At 42.0% G+C, this 21386-nt stretch overlaps 1 protein-coding gene across 5 annotated transcripts in view; it reads right to left on the bottom strand.

Moving 5' to 3' along the window:
- The window catches only part of USP54 (ubiquitin specific peptidase 54), a 95690-nt gene extending 76029 nt beyond the window's left edge, over nt 1-19661 (bottom strand). Inside the window, exons 1-2 of one of the 5 annotated variants that reach the window (XM_083440289.1) lie at nt 19369-19513; nt 3070-3348 (exon numbers count right to left, since the gene is read on the bottom strand). The gene's annotated coding sequence lies outside the window, so the exon portion shown is untranslated. Of the gene's footprint in view, nt 1-3069; nt 3349-12429; nt 12477-19368 lie in introns of those variants that run through there. The other 4 variants (XM_083440286.1, XM_083440287.1, XM_083440290.1 and 1 more) reach the window with 4 other exon arrangements.
- Between the last annotated feature and the right edge of the window lie 1725 nt (nt 19662-21386).

Genomic DNA, 21386 nt, shown 5'->3' with positions numbered 1-21386 from the left:
GAGACTAAGATTTCAAAAACATTTTAGCTCTGAATATTTTACCTCCATTTCCTCCTCTAGTCACTACAAAAATGTCCCTTTTCCTAATCCTACTATCTCTACTGCAATATATAATATAAATATGATCTATGGTCACAATTCAGCAAACAAATAATACAAACACACCCAGGATCTTTTCTTCCTGTCTGCTGTGAATTGACTGACTAGCACTCAGTTTTTTGCTTTCCACAGGCAACAAAGGATGAATAAGTGTAAGCTTGCCAGGCCAGATTTTAACACCATTCCAACCCCTCCACTTTCTTCTTTAAATTGTGTGTACACAACTGACCTGGATAGAGAAGAGGTGGAGGAACACAGTGGTGGCTATTGGCCTGCAAGGGGAGACATAGATGCAGAGTAGTGTGGTACAGTAGCAGCAACGTATCCACATTACACTTCATGTTAGGCTATCTTTTCCTAGTATATGAGGCTCAAGGCTGTGTTGTGGTCAAACCAGCAACCTTAGCCCTGCCCACCTGCTTAGGTGAATAGAACACGAGAAAAAAAGATTGTTGGATTGTGTGTGTGCACGAGTTTATGAGTAAGAAGAATCTGTTTGCTCACTTCCTAAAGCAGTCTTCTCTAAGCTGGGCTGGATCTAGACATGTCAAAGAAGCAATTCAGTTAAACACATACAGGGATATCTGGTATGGAAAGACAGGACTCCACAGTGCCATCTAGTGTCACAGTGTTATAGCACCTATACAACACATATAAAACACTTTTTCTTTACCAATCTAGCCAAGTCCCTAGGGCCCTCCAGATATTGTTCCATTTCAGCTCACATCTGCCACAGCCAGCAGTGGTTAGGGATGATATATTCTTTATTAGATTTATATACCACCCTTCATCAAAAGGTCTCAGGGCATCTCATAAGATAAAAACACGAGATAAAAGCACAAATAAATAGCTGAAACAGAAACAACAATACAATAACCCCCCTCCTACAAATACATTGAAAAAGCTGTAGAATATTAACCAGCCATAGGTCTGGTTGAAGAGGAATATTTCTGCCTGGTGCCTAAAGATATATAAGGCACCAGATGAACCTTCCTGGGGAGAAAATTCCACAAACTGGGAGCTACTGCAGCAAAGAAGAAGAAGAGGAGTTTGGATTTGATATCCCGCTTTATCACTACCCGAAGGAGTCTCAAAGCGGCTAACATTCTCCTTTCCCTTCCTTCCCCACAACAAACACTCTGTGAGGTGAGTGGGGCTGAGAGACTTCAAAGAAGTGTGACTGGCCCAAGGTCACCCAGCAGCTGCATGTGGAGGAGCGGGGAATTGAACCCGGTTCCCCAGATTACGAGACTACCGCTCTTAAACGACTACACCACACTGGCTCTCATGTTGCCACTCTCTGGACCTCACATGGAGGAGGCACACAAAGAAAGGCCTCAGATTATGAACACAGTCTAGGTTGGTTTATATGCAGAGAGGCCATTCTTGAGGTATTGCAGTGATGTAGTCCAACATCTGGAAATCATCATGTTAGGGAAGCCTGTTTTAGAATAATCTACTATAAACGAGTTTTGAGTTACCTCCATCAATACACTCATTGGTCTAAGGCTGGGTTCATGTAATTGAGTTAGGAATTTTTAATCCCTGTTTTAAAGAAGGAATCTGAAAAAAGTGACTATATTGTATAAAGACATTCCATCGACATGCTTGGTACATCCCTAATTTCGACCCCATGCCTAAAGATGCTCTGTATTCTGTAACTTTTGAAATTATGTTCCCACCATAAATGCCTAAGAGTGTTGTTCTTGCACAGCACATGCTTATTCAGCATATGCTCTGATTATCTATATTTCCTGTACAATCACTGTCTCTATATTTGCCTTTGGGGGAAGTCTTGATAAAAAAAAATTAGTGGGAGTTGCCAGAGCTGCTGTCAGTTTTCCATATTTAGCTCTCTTCCCAGGCTCACAAGAAGTGGGGTGGTGGATGCATCTTGTCTCTTTATATGCATGTAGACATGTGCGCAGAAACACTAAAGCACCATGCAGTGCACAGACAGCAACTACATATGTTGGTGAAGCTCCTTTTGATTCTTAATAACCCAAGAGAAAACTCATTGTTTTTCAAGTATAATTTTAGCCCAAAAACCAAACAGACTCTTATCAGATTTTAAACCAGTGCAGTGCTTACTTCTGGTATGACTGCGCACACTCCTTTTCTGACTGGGTCCTCAAATTACTTGGTTTGGTGGGATCTGCTGGTTCAGACACAGCAAAGGTCTGAGAAGGCCCCACGAGGGATCATGGGGAGGAGGTGTGAGGAAAAAACTGTTGTGACATTGATTTCTTGGGCAACTTGGAAGGGCTGTGGTGGGATCCGGAAACGGCAACCTGGAGCCCCACTGACCACTTAACTGCTCTCTTCTCAATCAGCTTGGGAGCTTTTTCTGAGATGCTTGCGGGGTATGAGAGCATCCTTTGCTGTTTGAGCATCTTTATCAAGATGCTAACAGATCTGCCTCCCTTTGATCAGTTGTGCTTCAAGGGAAGCTCACCAGTCCTCTGATTCTTTAATATTTTCCAGCCCAGACAGATGTTAACCAAAGGATCTCACCATAGTCATCTCCTTGCAGGAGCAAGGAACCACAGGAGAATCAGATGTACCACAAGAGCATCTTGGATGGGATGGCTTTCAAAGAGGGCTAGACAACTGCATGGAGGAGAGGCCTATCAAAGGCAACAAGCTGTGATGGCTATGCTCATCCTCCCCTGTTGGAGGGAGCAATCCTTCTGAAAAGCACCTGCTGGTAGCCACAGACTCCCCAAATGTGTTTCATAAGGACCCCTTCCTTCCCTCTGCCCCAGTACCTGAGGGTCATCACGTCTCTTCAGGGATTTGGTCAGAACAAAGTCTATGTTGGGGAAAGGCTCCCTCCCTGCAAAGAAAATGGAAGAAACAGCAGGCGCCTGGCTCCCAGCCATGCTAGCACCAGTCCGGCACATGAGGGTGGGGGACATGGGAAGGAAGCATTCCTATAGTATAGGGCATTCAATTGGCATTTCCACCTACCTGAACTCTGAGCCTTTCCCTCCTTATTCTGGACTGCCTCTCTCCTAAGGAAGATGCAAGCTCTTGCTGGAAGCCACTGGTGGGGAGAGTGTGCCTATGATTCCCAAATGTTTCAGAAGCATCTTTTTGTTCATTTAGCTGCTTGATATAATCATAGCATGACAAAGGTGGAAGGGATCCCAAGGGTCATCTAGTGAAACCCCCGGCAACGCAAGGATCCTGCCCACAGCCAGCCCTAGCTGGGCTCCAAACTCCAGCCTTCTGATTACCATTGCAATTCTGCACGGTGTGGAGAAAGGGGAGAGAGAAATGTGTTGCTTACACTCTCATAACACTGATATGAGATCCACACCATGCAGCCTTTTCAATAACTAAAGCATAAAGGGCTGTCAAATGGAGGGTGGAGCAAGCTTGCTTTCTCCTGCACCAGAGGCCCTCAGGGCCTGAAGCAGCGACTCTCCTTTCTTGGAGGTTTTTAAGCAGAGCTTGGATGGCCATCAGCCATGGATCACCTAGCTGAGATTCCTTCATTGCATCCAATGCACCTTTAAAGCACATAACTTCCCCCGAAATGATTCGTGCCATTGTGGCTTCCCTCTCACAGACCTACAATCCCCTAAACCCCTAACAAACTACAATTCCCAGGATCATTTGGGGGAAGACATCTGGTTTTTAGAACAGGGATGGAAAACCTGCAGTTTGCTCACCCCCCATTTCCTAGGAATCAGGAATGGGAAGCTCAAGTGCTTCAAACAGTATGGTTATAGGGAGAAGCGTGTATAAAATATTGAATGTAATAAGGTTATTAAGGTAACTGTATCAGAATTATTCTGGGAATGTTAAGGAGGGAGGGGGGAAGAGAGATTGTGGAATTCTGGTGGTGAGTGACGATTGGATGAGGAATTGAAAGGGAGTTTGAATGTGAGGCAGTTGAGAGTCAGTTGAGAGCGGTGGGCTCTGGAGGGGGTGGTTGGGCAACTATTCCGTTTAGGATCAATAGTCCAGTCGTCATTTTTGTAATAAAGCAGCATGTAAGATAAAGTGAATTTGAGGCCATAAGCTCAGGTACACACGTCATCCTACAATCATTTAGTGAATCATCCATACAGTCTCCTTTAGTGAGGGTGCAGTACCTAGGATCTGGACCAAACATTTATATTTTTTGCTCTTTTCCAGTTTATGTTCTGGTTCTAACGATGTAATGGGGTTGGGGCTCTTTAAATACTGGGGGCTGCTGCACACTCCTTTTCTTTTTTTAAAATAAAACAATTATTTCCCCTCGTTTTCAAAAACACATCCATTGTCTCTTTCTTCAGGTTCGTCAGTTAAATTTGTTGTGAGGCACTGATGTTATATGCAATATAGCAGTGTTTCCCAACCTTGGGCCTCCAGCTGTTTTCGAACTACAATTCCCATCATCCCTGACCACTGGTCTTGCTAGCTGAGGATTATGGGAGTTGTAGTCCAAAAACAGCTGGAGGCCCAAGGTTGGAAATGCTGCAACATAGGGTTAGGAAGAAAAGAGGGCAGGACTGAAACCCCATTATCCCTAACAATGGCTCCTCATGTTAGTTATCCTTGATCTACTATTTAGTTGACAAAGCAATCTGAAATCCAAACCATGCTTGTTCTTTTGTGCCTGAAGGCCTAGTCTTCCTCATTAAAAGTTTTAGAATATGCTAAGGAAATCTGTGGGAAGATCTGCTGTCCAAGTTAAAGCAAACTTCTACAGACAATATCCCAACAGGTTTTGCATAAAAAAGTGGCAGGCATATTATACAAACACACCAGCAAGGAATTGTCAGGAGAAGGAAAGAAAAAGGGAGTTTTGTTTCTCGTAGTATTTATTGTCCAAACTATGGGGTCATTGTAAATTGATTTTTTAAAATTGTGGCATCCCTCCTTTCCTTCCCCTCTGCAATGTATCCACCCTTAGAGGCTGGCTCCATTTCAGTAGCCAAGAGTGATCTTAGTACCCTTTTGTCCTAGGAACAATTGTTGCTGAGCAGAGAGTTGAACTGGTCTCAGGCAGAAAGAAGCCCTTTTTCTTTTTAAATCACAATTCCACCCCTCCCCGCCAGATTACTTTTGGCAGTGAAGGTAAAGCCTCGCTCTTTTCACCAAAATGACAGAACAAACATTGTCCTTTAAAACATTCACTGGGGGCCTTGTTAAGCTGAGGGAATGCACATGACTTCCCTTACTCAGATAGCAAAGGTTACCCATGTGCTCTGCTGCCGATATACTCTATGGCAACAGGAAGGAAGCAGGTACAGTGGTATCTCAGGTTACATACGCTTCAGGTTACATACGCTTCAGGTTACAGACTCCGCTAACCCAGAAATAGTCCTTCAGGTTAAGAACTTTGCTTCAGGATGAGAATAGAAATAGTGCTCCGGCGGTGCGGCAGCAGCAGGAGACCCCATTAGCTAAAGTGGTGCTTCAGATTAAGAACAGTTTCAGGTTACGTACGGACCTCCGGAGCGAATTAAGTACAGTGGTGCCTCGCAAGACAAAAAGAATCCGTTCCGCGAGTCTTTTCGTCTTGCGGTTTTTTCGTCTTGCGAAGCAAGCCCATTAGCGGATTAGCGCTATTAGCGCTATTAGCAGTTTAAGGGCTATTAACGGCTTTTTAAGGCTTAAGGGATTAGCGGATTAGCTGCTAAAAGGCTATTAGCAGCTTAGCGCTTTAGAAAAAGGGGTTGGGGAGCAGAAAAAAACCTCAAAAATCGCAAGAACTTTTCGTCTTGCAAAGCAAGCCCATAGGGAAATTCGTCTTGCGAAGCGCCTCTGAAAACGGAAAACCCTTTCGTCTTGCGGGTTTTCCGTCTTGTGAGGCATTCGTCTTGCGGGGCCCCACTGTACTTAACCCGAGGTACCACTGTATCTTCAACCTGCATGTTAAATACTCCAAACACAACACAGCAATAACAGGCTAATTCCTTTTACATCTAAAATGTTACAAGTTTTGCTTCTTTTGTATCTCTTAAAACAGTAGCTAATCATAAGACAAATATGCACTACTGAGAAGTGACAAGAGTTCTCTGTCGCATAATGACACACACAAAATTAGGAGGTGGCTGTATTTTCATGATTGTCATCAAAATGCATCTCTTAAAAAGCAGGTCCCAGTGATTTCACTTCAGTTTTTGCCACTGAAGAATACACACAGGATTTTTTTGTAAAGATTTGGATGAAAGTTTTGGATGAAAAAGTTATTGGATGATGGCAGTGAACTTTCTCCAGATGAAAGAAGACATTTGCCCTGAGTAGTTGGTAGTTCTCCTATACACTATCTGCTTTATTGTTCAACTCACACACACACATTCCTACATAAAATAATTTAAAAGGAGGCAATGGAAACTTGGGGTTAGAGGGCTAGACTAAGAGGAGGGAAACCCAAGTTCAAATTCCCACTCAGCTGGGACATTTATAGGGTTTTCTTCTGTTATGCCAACCTTCTGTTTGTTTGTTTTCTGCAAGGGTAGGAAGCCTCTTCGATCCACGTACAGTGGTACCTCGGGTTACATACGCTTCAGGTTACATACACTTCAGGTTACAGACTCCGCTAACCCAGAAATAGTCCTTCAGGTTAAGAACTTTGCTTCAGGATGAGAACAGAAATCGTGCTCCGGCGGCGCAGCAGCAACAGGAGGCCCCATTAGCTAAAGTGGTGCTTCACGTTAAGAACAGTTTCAGGTTAAGTACGGACCTCTGGAACGAATTAAGTACTTAACCTGAGGTACCACTGTATTTTCCTAATTTGTATCTCCTCCCACTTAGGCCTCCAGGATGTACACAATGGACATCTACATAATATAAGGAGCAATACACTTAGACATGGCCAACTTTTTCTCAAACACTCATAACATACAATAGTTTAATGTTATGCCATTTTCTCTTGAGCACAATAATAAAGCAAGTTAAAAACAAACATGAAAAAGAAAATTTGATTAGTTCCATTCTCTCAAATACACTCGAGGTCCTTGTCACAGTTTTCCAATGGTCTCCCCCCCCCCCCATATCAAAATGAATTTAGTAAGTCAGAGCACTGCAGATGTTAGAATAGGAGAATTGAGCCAATTTGTTATTGGAGAAAGTTATCCATATGCTGACAGATATGCAGTCATTAAATTCTGAACTGACTGGATGCTTTGGGCTGAGATCACTAAACCAGTTAAGCAAAACTATTTTGCCATAACTTTGATTTTGAACACAAACCTTAATCTTAATCCTTAAAACTTCATGTATCAATTGACGTTCTTTATCAGCATAATGTTCTATTCTGAAATTTTGTTTTGACTACACAAGTCAGATGTTGAAATAAACAGCAATTTGATAGTACACAAGTTCTCAGCTCTTGCTTTACTAATATGAATGGAACAACATTGCCATTATTTTGCACATTGAGCTATTGAACTTGATTCAGCACAGCCGCAGCAAATCTTTAAAGTTGCATAGCAAGACTCAGTTAAATAGCTGCCGATTTCTTGGCAGCCAAATCCATCAAGCTTTGCTAAACCCAATCTTACACTAAGCAAAGGAGTCCCCCCCACCCTTCCAGCAGAATTTCTTGACTGACACTTACCTAGAAATAAATTTCCCAATAATATTCAAAGACTTTAGCTCTTTGGGAGGGAAAAAGACAGTCAAGACTATTCAACAAAAGATCTCCCAGCAGGTGCTGACCTGCTGCTTCAAGATAAGGAACATGTAAGAACTTGTGAGCAGACAGCACTGAGGTAATACTGATCTAGGTACCCACCTCCCCAAAGCACCCACACGCAAGAACCTTGTGTAATCAGACCTTCACAAGCATTTCCATGATAAGGAAAATTCTATGACCTGCCTCTGAGCAGTAGCTTCCAGTTTGACATCCCAAAACCAGACACACACAATTGTAAGGCTGCATCTATTTGAATGTCATCTGATTTATTTTTATAAGCTCTCTCTAAACATGGATGGGGAAATAATATCAAGGCAATGAGATAAAAACACAAATAATGGTTTTGGTACAAGGGAAACCGTGTATCTGGGATACTTTCAGTCCTCACCACCAGTACCAAATACTGGTACTGTGGATAGTGCCTCTGGAAAGGGTGGAAATTAATTTGTGAGAGAATTATAGCATTGTTGGGAGCTTTCCTCCCCCCCCCCCCGGGCAATTTTACAAAATCAAATATTTATTCTAAAATACATTGAAAGAGGACAAAATAAATAATTGCTGTTCCTCTTTATTACTATGCCCTGTAAGCATATACTAAATTAGCAATTCTACTTTCTTTTTTTTTTAGCTTGGCCCTGGAGAGAAATCTTTATTTTGACAGCTAAATATTAAACCACAGGACACATCATTCAGAACAATGAGTTTCCTTTCAGAGCTGACTTCCCAACCACAATCAGCACTAAACACTTCAATACATTTCAATCAATTCCATCAAAATAGATGAGTTTGTAGCACATCACCACAGCCACTACTGCTTGGAAAATACCTCTCTTGAGTTGAAACACATCAATAAACAGAAAGGCTCAACTGGGCAGCATGCAGAGAAAACTGGGAAAGAGAAACCTGGCTAAACAAAAGAAGAAGTTGCAATTCCAAAGAGTACAAGCACTAATCTAACCAATAGTGTCTATTAAATTTTACAAATTTCAGTCAAATGTTGTCTTAGAATTGCTTGAAAAGATTCTCCAACTTCAGTATTAGAAACTGAGATATGAAAGATAGAAGCTAAATGGCACCTTAAACCTAGGTTATGGGCACAACAGTCTAGGTGCGCATTATTATTATTATTATTATTATTATTATTATTATTATTATTAAAAGCTGAAAATGAACAAACTTCAGCTAAAATATTATGTTCAATTTTCACATGGTCTATTCTTTCTCCTGCCCACCCACCTAATATTCTTAAGAGGGTCTCTTCTCCAGTCTTCAGAGAGTAGCTAGAAGGGGAGAGGCAGAAAAAGGTTCTATTTTCTTTCCATTCTGCAGTTTAATCTGAAATCTTAGGTGCAATACTGCACCCAGTGCTCAGAAATTGCTCACACTAATGAAATTCCCCATCGCAAAATGCACCTAGAACAATGGGAGTTCTGAACACTGTCCATGCTGTACTGTTGACATGCATATACCTAATAGACTTTCTCCATGGAAAAAAAGTGGATTTAACTAAATAGTGAAATTGAAAACTCTTACAGCAAAGACACAATGGACCGAAACAGATATTTGAACATCATAAAAATAATGAGGACAAACATATGATTTAACTTAATAATAAATGATCTGTGTAAATGCTAAGCTGAAAGGAAGTCCAGTTTGCAGATCGCCCCGGATTACTTATATTAGGATGGTGAAAACACAAATTGTGAACAGCTCCAAAAAGGAGCAAATAGGCAAATGAGATCCATCGGAAGTAAATGTAAAGTGTTACACACTGGAGCAAACAGTTCAATATAAATTTGAGCAATCAATCAATCAGTTGCTAGCTTGCTGTAATGATAAAAAGGTGGGTTGTTGTGTTTAGATCCCACTTTTCCTCCAAGGATCTCAAGGTGGTGTATATATTTCTTTCCTCTTCATATTATCCTCACAACACCCCTGTGGTAGGTTAGGCTGACAGACCATGACTGGCACAAGGCCCCCGGTGAACTTCATGGCTGAGTGAGGATTTGAGCCCTGGTCTCTCAGGTACCCAAACCACTAAATCATACTTGCTCTCTCTTTCTAATATAGAAAAGAAAACCAATCCATATTATAATACGTTTATACAAATGAAGGGGTAACAATCGGTTTCAATGACAGATAGAATGGTGCCAAGCAGATAGGTATGAAATTGGCCACAACTAAAGTCTGATTGATTGATTGACTGGTTGATGCTTTTGAATTATGGTGCTGGAGGAGACTCTTGAGAGTCCCATGGACTGCAAGAAGATCAAACCTATCCATTCTGAAGGAAATCAGCCCTGAGTGCTCACTGGAAGGACAGATCGTGAAGCTGAGGCTCCAATACTTTGGCCACCTCATGAGAAGAGAAGACTCCCTGGAAAAGACCCTGATGTTGGGAAAGATAGAGGGCACAAGGAGAAGGGGACGACAGAGGACGAGATGGTTGGATAGTGTCTTCGAAGCTACAAACATGAGTCTGACCAAACTGCGGGAGGCAGTGGAAGACAGAAGTGCCTGGCATGCTCTGGTCCATGGGGTCACGAAGAGTCGGACACGACTAAACGACTAAACAACAACAACAACAAAGTCTGTCCATCCCAGAAACTATTTAAAAATAAACAAAACAGGTATAATTGAGGGGTTAGTAAGTATGCATTTGTGTGAACTGCTTTGCTTGAAGTACCTTTTAAAATCAATGTGGGAATGATGTTATTCAACAGTTTTCTTTCCTTTTTAAAAAAAAAACAAAAACAAAAAAAGATCCAGTTAGGTTCCATTAAACATCATCAATGAATACTAAATAAAACAACAATCAATAAGATCTCATGAGATCAAGAAATTAATGAATGTGTGATAATGTTCTTTTATTTATGCTTACGGCAACTTTTTTTACATATAATTATCAATAGCTTGACACAAGCCAGTCGCAAAAGCTGTGAATTCAATCTTGGGCTGGAATACTGTTTAGGGGGTTCGCTTGAGGGTTGATGCTGGTATTGATATTAATCATTTGTATCTTTATTTTAGTTCTTATGATTTATGTGGAAATTGTTCCATTTCGTTATATACTTTTTGATGTTTTATTTATTATTTAAGGCTCCTTTTGGTTATGTTTGTAATTATGCAATTGTCTTCATGTTGTAAGCTGCCTTGAGCATGGTTAGAACTATGGAAAGGTGGAATACAAATAAAATGATGTGTGTATTTTTCAGTTAATGACAGTATTAAGCTCCAAGCTAATCGTTTTAAGATAATACTGGACTTGGCCATATGGTTGTGTTTATATGGTGATCCACAAGGATTTGTCATGGAAATCTTCACTAAATAAGAAACTGTTTCTATATTTAACCAACCGTTTACTCACATCCAGAGCAGGCAGTCATAATGTGTTGTTAAATGGACATGGTAGAGTCTGGAGCAGAGATCAAGTAAGATTTGGGATAAAGAGGCATCTGGGTGGCTCAAGGGATTGGTAACAGGATACACTACTTTTCAACGGCAAGGCACTGGTTTAACTTAAGACAGCTCATAGTTCAAGAAAAAAGATTGTTCAACAGCTGTGAGAAATGAATTGGTAGTCTCAACAGAAGCTACGGAGACTATCAAGATTTTCATTGCTAATAGTGTCATCATAGCCATTACTTTTGCTGGGAAAATTGGGTACTTTCAAGTTCGACAGAACTCTCTTTTCCCCCCAGACAAAATATAATCAAAGATCCAATGGATTGTGTGAGGTATGCTATCATTCTCACGTAGTACAAAAATGTAATGGGAACAGAGGAGGGAATGGGCATTTGTTTTCATAATTATTACATTTATTTCCCATATTTCTTTCATGGAAATTAAAAGCAGCACACAACATTTGAGGCTACCATCCACATGATGAAACCTAGCAATGTTAGTTTTAGCAAAATTACTGCACCATATGCCTTGAGACTATTTCCTTATATATACTTTGCTCACCCAGGTCACAACCAAGAGGAGCTAGCCCCACGTACATGATCAACCAACAGCAGTTCATTATTTAGTTATTTGACCATTTAATATAACAAATTTAGGATTCAAGGACCTCCACTACCAACAAAGTTTATACAAGATTAAAACAACAATAAGCCATAATAATCTACAAAGTCAGGGAGAAGCAACAGAGATTGCTACACAGAAATCTACGCTTAAAACTACATCTAAATCGGCCAGTCAAGCAGTATCAACTCATCACACAAGCCTTGCTAAATAATCAAGTTTTCACTGCTCACCTAGAGGAGACCAGTTGGACCTATCTCAGAGTTGCAGTGCCACAACAGAAAAGATGTACACCACTTCACTTCTAGAGTAAGGACAATAGAGGTGTTCAGAAACTGATTTGAGGACATGGCGAATGCAGAGGGAGAAGTATGCTCTTTTGGTTGTCTTCACCGACCACATGCAGGTCCAAGTAACACTAGAGCTCCTTAACAAGGCAAAGACAGAGGGAGGAGTTTCCTAGTTTTCCTAGATAAAAACCTCAATCTTAGCTGTGGTAGCATCTCAGCAATCACACCAAGCATGGTTATCAGCACATGCACTTAGGGCATCACAAAAGGAAGCACAGCACAACAATATTGACTCACATTCCTGGCTTTCTATGAAGCATTGCTTGACAGTCCGAAGAGCCTAATGGATAAGCTAAAAGGAGAACCTGAAGTATGTACCTGAACAACTCTACACTTTTCACTCTCATTTGAGTGTGCTGATCTTGTTTCTGAGTGAGCATTAGAATTCTTGGTTTCAACTGTATTAACTGGTCTGACCTTTGCCTTACTTGAACTTTGATGGAAGTAATGAAGGGGGGGTTGCTACACTGGCTTCATGAATCGGCTTATTGAATTACTGTTTCTGTCAAACTGTTTTCCATCTAAACTAAATAATTCAGGCCCCAATAAGTGGCATACTCCTTGCTTAAACTAACTGTACATTCTCTCTCTCTCTCTCTATTCTCTCTCTCTCTATCTATCTATATGTTTAAAAGCAAATCAATTTGTTCATTTTATCCCTTTCATCTGCGCAAACTTTCCTGATGAATAACCGAAATGGCTCCTGATACAAGTAAGAAAGTTATTTAGACTAAACATTAAGAAGAACTTCCTTATTGTAGAAGCCGTTTGACATAGGAGCCAACTCCTAGGGGCCAAGATCCCTTCGCCCCCCCCTAAAATATTTGAGGGGCCCCCCAAAGTTGATGGTCATTGCCCTTCAAACGGTGTGCATGCACCACATCATGTGATCGATTATGAGGGTGGGGCTTACCTGCCCCTCCTTGAACATTTTATTCAAGTTGGCACCCTTGTTGTTTGATCAGCAAGGAAATATGCTGTAGTGTATTGGAATATGGTGGACTTTCCTTTGTTAGACATTTTTAAGCAAAGGCTGGATGGCCACCTTTCAAGGATGCTGCAGGAGCACATTTACTACATTGTCAGGGTAGGAGATAGACCACATGACTTCTGAGGTCCCTTCCCACTCTGATCCTACAATTAGCTACAGTGTATGTTTGCCTATTCGGTTTTGACTTTGCTACAAGGGTTTATGCTAGGGACCATATTACAGTGTTTCAGAAACAAGGCAAGAAATCTTACTTGCATGCGCATTTAATTTTAGGGGATAATCAGAAGATTCTGGAGACAAACTGTTATTACCTATCTCCAGTGCTATTTTTCTATAAAAAGTGGTGCCGGAACTCACCATGAACGTCTCCCTCGTTCTCTTAGAACGGCAACGGCATCCACCTGAGAAGTGCCGGAACTGAGTTTCCCCAAGTTCCTGCTAAAAATAAGCCCTGCCTATCTGATCTTTTGAGGATACATAAAGCAAAAAAATTAAAATCTAAAAATTAAATTATGCACACATTTTCTGTACTAACAATACTGAAAGCAATCATGTTATTATACCCATGATGCCCATAGCAATTCTCTTTTCACTGATTTACTGATCCAACAAAAGGAGTGTAGTACCTGCAAAATTTTAAGAGCTTTGTTTTGGTTTATTTTTAGGACTCTAATCCTTGATTACAGAACAGCAGCCATAATCATTCTTCAGAACAGGGGACTAAAACCTTTAACAATGGAACCATGCAGCTGTATTCTAAAAGAGAAAGTGCCCTCCCTTTTGTGCGTTTGCAGGGAATTATGCTGTAAAGGGGAAATAATGTTTAGTTTCTATTACAGTTACATAAGTGATCCAAGAGTATTCATTTATCAGTATGATATTACAGTACTTAAGAGTATTTTTCCTGTTACTGAATAGTTTGAATATTGATGACATTTTCAAAACTTCCCAAAACTAGGGCTGCATAGGTGGGCATCAGACAACATATGATTAGGCCAATTAAAACCAGCATCCAGATTTTATGTTCATGTAATTCTGCTACAGTGAAGAAGACATTATCTACTAGCAAAACACTGTCTTGGGCAGGCAGAATATGTAGCCCTGTTAAAGAACTCATTATCAGCCCAGCAAGAATACAGTACTACAGAGCTATCATCACTGCATCTCCTGAATAATATTTTTAGTTGCAAACTTAAAGCCAAAATAGTATTTAGACTTCAGTTTTAGTAATTAATCCGGCTGTACTGAAATAACTAAGAAACAAGCTTTAATGTAGCTATTCAAAATTATATTCCAGCAGAAAGCATCCTTAGCTGCTGTTAACAACACAGAAGCAACACAGTCCCCCCCCCCCCCAACAAGCAGTCTTCTTATTCCCTCATTAATCACATCCTGGATTTCAGGTATGTAAGAACATGTTGATTTCCCTCCTTTTAAACGGCTACAACAGGCTTTCAAAAAAGAATAAGCCCGCCTGCTCAACCATACCTAGTTATTTGTGATCCACTGTCAGTCATGCAGCACAATCCTATGCATATTTGTTCAGAAAAAAGTCCCACTGTGTTAACGGATTTGAGTCCCTAGTATCCATGAAGACTGAAAGAAAAACGACAACTCTTGTCCATTTAAAAAGCTATTTACATCCCTGATGTGTATAACCTCTGATTACACGAATTAGGCCAATTTTGTGCCAATACAAATTGATGTAGCTTTTTATGTCAGGTGCATGCTTACACATAGTAAATGGCAAAGTTAGGTTCCAAGACAGCTGTTGGTTGTTCAGTGGAACACAGTAATTAATAATTCACCCACATGATTTCTCCTGTATACCAGAAAAACTGTACAGGGTTGGATGATCTGGCAGTTCTGTCATTAGCACACTGTTCCTACTTGTGTGTGCCCACTAGTTAACTTCCAAGAAGGATAGGGAAGCAACAATCTTTCTCAAGATTGCCCCTGCTTATCCTTATGACTTCCTGTCCTGTTGGTTGCATGCATGCATGGATTTCGCACCTGCAAACAACAGCACAGGAAACAACTAGTAAACGGGCTGATAAGAAAGGGTTCTAACATGCTCCATCTCGCAGCAAGACGATGGGGAATTTGTCACGAAGGAGGAGGCTTCATTGTAAGGAAGAGCAAAACCCTCCCACCTTCTCCAGCCCCATGGCAGTGGTCTGACTTGCAAGAAGAGTGGAGCCCACTTTGTGATACAGCAGTTGAAGCTGTTCTGCTGTCCCTCCTCAGAAAACAGTGTCTTGGGAAACATTGCTGAGGAAAAGCAACTCGCTTTCCTGCAGCCAAACTCAAAAGAGGAACCTGATTCAGCAACTCCAGCTGGTATTAGGAAACATTCCAAGGGAAAAAGCTGGTGTGAAAGCAACATAACTTGTAATACAACAGGGTGACACAACACCTCCTCCTTTGTTGAACCTGTGGGAGGGAGCAGACATAATCTCAGGCAGAGCTGAATCCGCCTACATCAGAGCTCCTTTCATTCTAGGACTGTACTGTACTGAAGAATGACGTTTTACTGTCTAACAGTTTATTCAGCAGCTTTATGAAAATGTTTTGACACTGGTAAATCAAAACTCTTCACACGCGAGTCATTTAACTTCCTTCTAAATTCTGTATCTTGATCTTATTTCTCACTTGTCTCTTACATGCCATTTTATGTGTGCCCCAGATTTCTCTTTCCTTTTAACTCTGTTACAAAGATACTCTCCCACATGTGCCCACGGGCATTCTGGGGAAACCAAGGCAGAAGTTGCTGTGAAGTTTCTCTTCCCATCATCACAGCCTGCCCCATCACAGTCCTGGCAACCCTATGGGAGACAGACAGTGAGGCAGGCAGCACTGGACAGGGGTGGCTCACAGCAGCAGTGTATGATGGTGCTCAGCCCAGCACTAAGAGAAGTGATGCACTTGGCAAAACTCCTGCAGCAGCCACCATCATCTTCATTTTCCAGAGAGCAGAGGACTCTTTGCCAAACCTCTCTCAAGCCCGGCAGAAGTCCTGTCCTTATTGAATATTAAAATATATGATTGTGCTGCTATCCTAGCAAGAATTTTTTTAAAAAGAGGATAGGTTTCTGTAGATAGTTGGAACAGATGAGACTAAAGTGTTCACCCTCTGCATGCTTTTTATTGTATAAAAGCAATCAGTACATTTTAACTAGGAATAAAATACAGCTCAGGGGGGAATTTTCTCTTTGGCTAAATAATACAAAAGTTGTCTAATGTACCATTTCCCCTGTTTAAATCCATGAAATTTGAAGCTGCATTCAATGGAAGATGACTGTTGTTTTTATACATAGAAGGAATCTAACTTTCTGAAGTTTTCATGGGGACCTCTCCTGACCAAAAAGACTTTTTATACAAGGTGTATAATGTTTGATGGAAACTGGCAAAATAGAATCTACTCCTAAATTACAATGGCAAAGATCTCTAAACATTCAAACTATGCTTCAGTCCATGGACAGGCATTATGAACCAGGCCCGTGCAGAGCTTGACGGAAGCAAGAGTCCCCAGTCAGCTGGGAGGCTCAGGGTGTTCTTTGCATGACAGCATAAGTCCAGTAGGCCCTTGGTGAGGGTCCCTGGCCAGCATAGCCCACCAAGGCCCAAGACAAGTGTACCCAGCTGCCCCCTGCTCTTCATGGGCCTATAATGAACCACATCAAATTGCACTGCATAAATATTTACAGTATTTTAGATGCGATATTATATATTTCTTACATTACAGAAAAGATATACTGATTTAATTGGTGCATATCTAGTGAGACTATGAGGTCACCCAAAACTAACAGAATTTTTTTCCTATGTGTCAAGGATATTATTGAATACGAGATTCCATTCATGCCTATACTGTAGCTAGTTTGCATGGGTGTGCTAAGCAACATGTTAGATGAGGACAGAGGCAGCAAGTTGGTACTGTAATGATAAATACAGGTAGATTTCTTTAATTTTTAAATTCTGAATTCAAGATACTGTAATTTGTCAATAATGCCTTCAGAAAATGCTCAACTTGAAATACCAGTTATAGTTTAAGATGGATTTGAAATGAATTACACCCTGATAAATACAGTACCTGATTTCCCACAACCCTTCAAAAAAAAAAATGTTTCTCCAGGGTCCCTTCAAAAACCACAAAACCAATACAGTGGTACTTCGGGTTAAGAACTTAATTCGTTCTGGAGGTCTGTTCTTATCCTGAAACTGTTCTTAACCTGAAGCACCACTTAAGCTAATGGGGCCTCCTGCTGCCACTGCTGCATGATTTCTGTTCTCATCCTGAAGCAAAGTTCTTAACCCGAGGTAATATTTCTGGGTTAGCGGAGTCTGTAACCTGAAGTGTATGTAACCCGAAGTACCACTGTACTAATAAAATGCAGTAGTCAGCCCCACTATCTCACTATGTTCAGTTGAACTTGTTTCCAGATAAGTGTGCCTAGGACTACAGTGAAAGAATTTCTGCAAGTTTAATCTCGAAAAGGGATACTAGAGGCATCGTGTTTCTGTGCACGTGTATGTAGATGTGACTACACAGTAACAAGAAATGCAGCTATTTTATATGCTAGGGTGGCTTTCTTTGAGTTGTTTATATAGCATATTGTAAGACAATAATGTATTTAAACTACAGTTTTTTAAGTGGGAACAGAACTGCTGTAAAACAGTGTCCCTAACCCAGACAATGAATCAAAAAGATACCACAGTTGATTGTATGAAAACCCACTGAGAGGTCTGGGGAAATAAACTGGGTTCCCCGTCAGGGGAATGAAATTTTAGAACTTAAATCAGACCTGAGATCAAACTCATCCAAAAGATCCTGGAGTTGCACAACACATTTCAGAGTGCACACACACACACACACACACACACACACGGTGTCCATCATTGCTCTTTCTGAATGAAGAATACTGTACATGATACTCTCTTGCAGCCACAAATCATGAGGGAGATGAGATTTCATTGTATGGAAGAGCAAAACCCTCCCACCTTCTGCAGCCCACTGGCAGTGGATCTACTTGCAGGAAAAGACTAGAGCCTGCTTTGCAGAAACTTAAGGAACCCTGGTTGCCATTACTCATTTTCCCATTGAGAAAACCCTGATAAACTTGTAAATAACTCAACAATCTGCATAATAGTTTGAAAGCCAATGCCATACAGTATGATGAACAGCCTTTATTTCAAAATACCCCTGCCTTCTGTTATTAGGAAGATGCAAAAAGTGAATAGCTCAATACTGTCTATATATTGTAATTTCAGCCTTAATCCACGGTTTTCAAATTATAAGATTCCTAAAGGTTACCAGGCATTTCTAGTAATGCATAATGTGAAGCAGGGAACAATGAAAGAAGCATGATCCTTCAGAACGGAGCAAAAGAGATCTATGGAACCTTAAAAACAGGTTTATTGTCGCATAAGCATTGTGGACTGCGGTAGGCTTTCAGATGCCACAAAGATAATATTTTCTTGCTTATCTGTAACACACACACACACACTCATATGCAATTGTGGGAGGTATTTTAAAAAGTTAAGTCCAGGCTGCAGGAGGCCTTAAAATGTTAAGTAGCAGTAGCTGGCCTGCTAAAGCCCAAATTTCTACAAACAAGGATAACGAAATAGCCCATATCAACAGAGCCAATGTTTTGGGAACCCATATGAACATGCCTGACAAAATGAGGATAACACTTTTCTGCATCTGATGAATCTGAGTCCTTAAGATTATTCAACAGGATGTGTTTTATTGCAGTTTCGGGGTGTGGGTACGTGTCTGTGTGTGACAACTGCATTCTCCAGCTATGCTGTGCCCATTTAACACCTGTAGCGTGACAAAGCAACAACAACAAAAAGGCGCCCACACCAGGATTGGGGGTGGGGGGGGGAAATGGGATTAAGAGTCTAGTTCAGCATTTAGACGATATTGGGGGGGGGCGAGACTGGGGGTGTGCGCCCTGAAACGACGAGGGTGGGAACAACCCCCCCCCCAAATGTGAGTGAAAATGGAGGGGGATTTACCTTCCCCATATTTCGAGGGAATTGGAGGGGGGAGCTTATCCCGCCCCCCCCCCAAAAAAACCCTCCTCAAAGTCAGGGTCGCGCGCCGCCCTACCCTCCCCCCCCCCCGAGGTCTCTGGGCTCCCCGGCTTCGAGGCACCCGGCTCCGAGGCGGGCTCAGGACCCGGCCCAGCTTGAAGCAAGGCCCCTCTCCCCGGCCCGCTCCGAGGAGTTTCAACGGGGTCTACCAACTTATGCCTACTCACCGCCGGCCAACCCTGCCCGTTCCCCCTCAGGAGCGTCTCTCGCGAAGAGCATCGCCTCGCTTCCTCGGCGGCTTCGCCTCCTTCCCCGCCCCCCTCGCCCTTCGGGCCGCTGTGTCACTACTGCTATAGCTACGGGGAGCCAAGGCAACCGCTTCTCGCGATAGCTCAGGCGCGAGGGGACGCGGCCCGAGAGAGAGAGAGAGAGAGAGAGAGAGAGAGAGAGAGAGAGAGAGAGAGAGAGAGAGAGCGCTGCCTCGACTCGCGGGGGGGGGGGGGAATGTGGCGGCGGGAATAAAGGAACCCAAGTATCGCGAGAGCGAACGAGGCCCACCGCCGCTACTGCAGAACGTACATAAATAATAAAGAGTTGTGGGGTTGGAAGGGATATTAAACAGCTGGTTAATAGCCAGATGCGCTGGCCCATTACGCCCCTGGGGGCGGGGTGTTTGTGGTTGGGCTGCTCGGGAGCGCCCTGTGATTTTCTTTCCTGGGAAGATACCAGCCTTCTATTCTGCTCTATTGTAAGGGGGTCTTTTCTCAGCAAGGAATAAGCTAACAATATTCTTTTCCTTTTCTTGTGGGGGGCGATCTGATTGCATCCGCCTGATGCAATTAGCCAGCAAAGAGCTTCTCTCCTTAGCTATTGTTTTCATTTATTATTGAATTTATATACCGCCCTATACAGGGCAGTTTCAGGGCAGTTCACAGAAAAGATCACAATACTGTATATAAAATCAAAATAACAATAACAAAATAACATCCGCCCCCAAAGAGCCATATTTTAAAAGGGTATATAATATGTCAATCAGGTCAACCAAAGGCTTGGTTAAAAAGGAACATGTTTGCCTGGCGCCTAAAGGTATACATATAATGAATGAATAAAAGACTGAATAACTGCAACATAGGATTCTACCTCAAACATCATTTCCACCTTTGCTTTCTTCAGGCTGGCGGCGAAAGCTTGCGTCCTTGAGATGAGATTATTTTTAAATTCTGTATATGTCTTAGGATTCTATCTCAGAAATGTATACTGGCAACATCTGTCTCCAGCAGACCTGGTGCCCAGGGCTGAGCGGCATACAGCAGGGATGGCGAATGATGCAGCAGCAGAACTTTGCACCTGCAAACCCAAAATGCTCTGGCACTGCCATCTTACTTGTATCAGCCCCTACACCAAATGTGTGTACGTCGGGGAGAACAAGTAGATAGATGGTCAGGCGGGGAAATTCAGATGTGGGCATAGAGCTTCATTCAGCAGCAGCACACACAGACTGACCGTGATTCAGACTAGGGAGGGCAGTCTGGCAACAGTAATGGCCTGCACATCTCAACTTGGCAGCATCCACCATGCCATCTCTGTTCCCAGAATGTATTCATCACACACCTCTCCCGGTATGCCCCACGAAGAGCCTCAAGGTCCATAAATAGCAACAGCTTAGTGGTCCCGGGCCCTAAGGAAGTTAGATTAGCTTCAACCAGAGCCAGGGCCTTCTCAACACCGGCCTGGGGGAACGCTCTGCCTCATGAGACCAGGGCCCTGCAGGATCTGATTTCTTTCCACAGGGCCTGTAAGACAGAGTTGTTCTGCCTGTCCTTTGGCTTGGAGCCAATTTGATTCCCTCCCCCTCTTTCTTTTTCTTTTTTCCTTTCTCCTCCTGTGATGAGGCTGCATTTTAATATTTTAATGTTTCAATATTTTAATGTTGTCTTTTAATCTTGTTTTTAAGTTGTATTCATTCAACTTGTTTTTATTATTGCTTGTTAGCCTCCCTGAGCCCGGCCTTGGCTAGGGAGGGCGGGGTATAAATAAAAATTATTATTATTATTATTATTAGGGGCAAGTTCTGTATTATTAAGACGGGTGAGGCTTTAGCAGTGCTATTTTTCTAGAAAAAAAGGTGCCAGAACTCACCATGTCATGGTGCCCACCCTGAGAGGTGCCAGAACTGAGTTTTGGTGAGTTCCAGATAAAAAAAAGCCATGGGTTTTAGGTGTGTAGGCTGGAGCTCTGCTCAGCA

Source organism: Podarcis tiliguerta (genome assembly GCF_965153285.1).
Source record: "Podarcis tiliguerta genome assembly, chromosome: 5".
Lineage (NCBI taxonomy): Eukaryota > Metazoa > Chordata > Lepidosauria > Squamata > Lacertidae > Podarcis > Podarcis tiliguerta.
The sequence above is the reverse complement of the archived record's forward strand: the minus strand, read 5'-3'. Positions and strand labels throughout refer to the sequence as shown.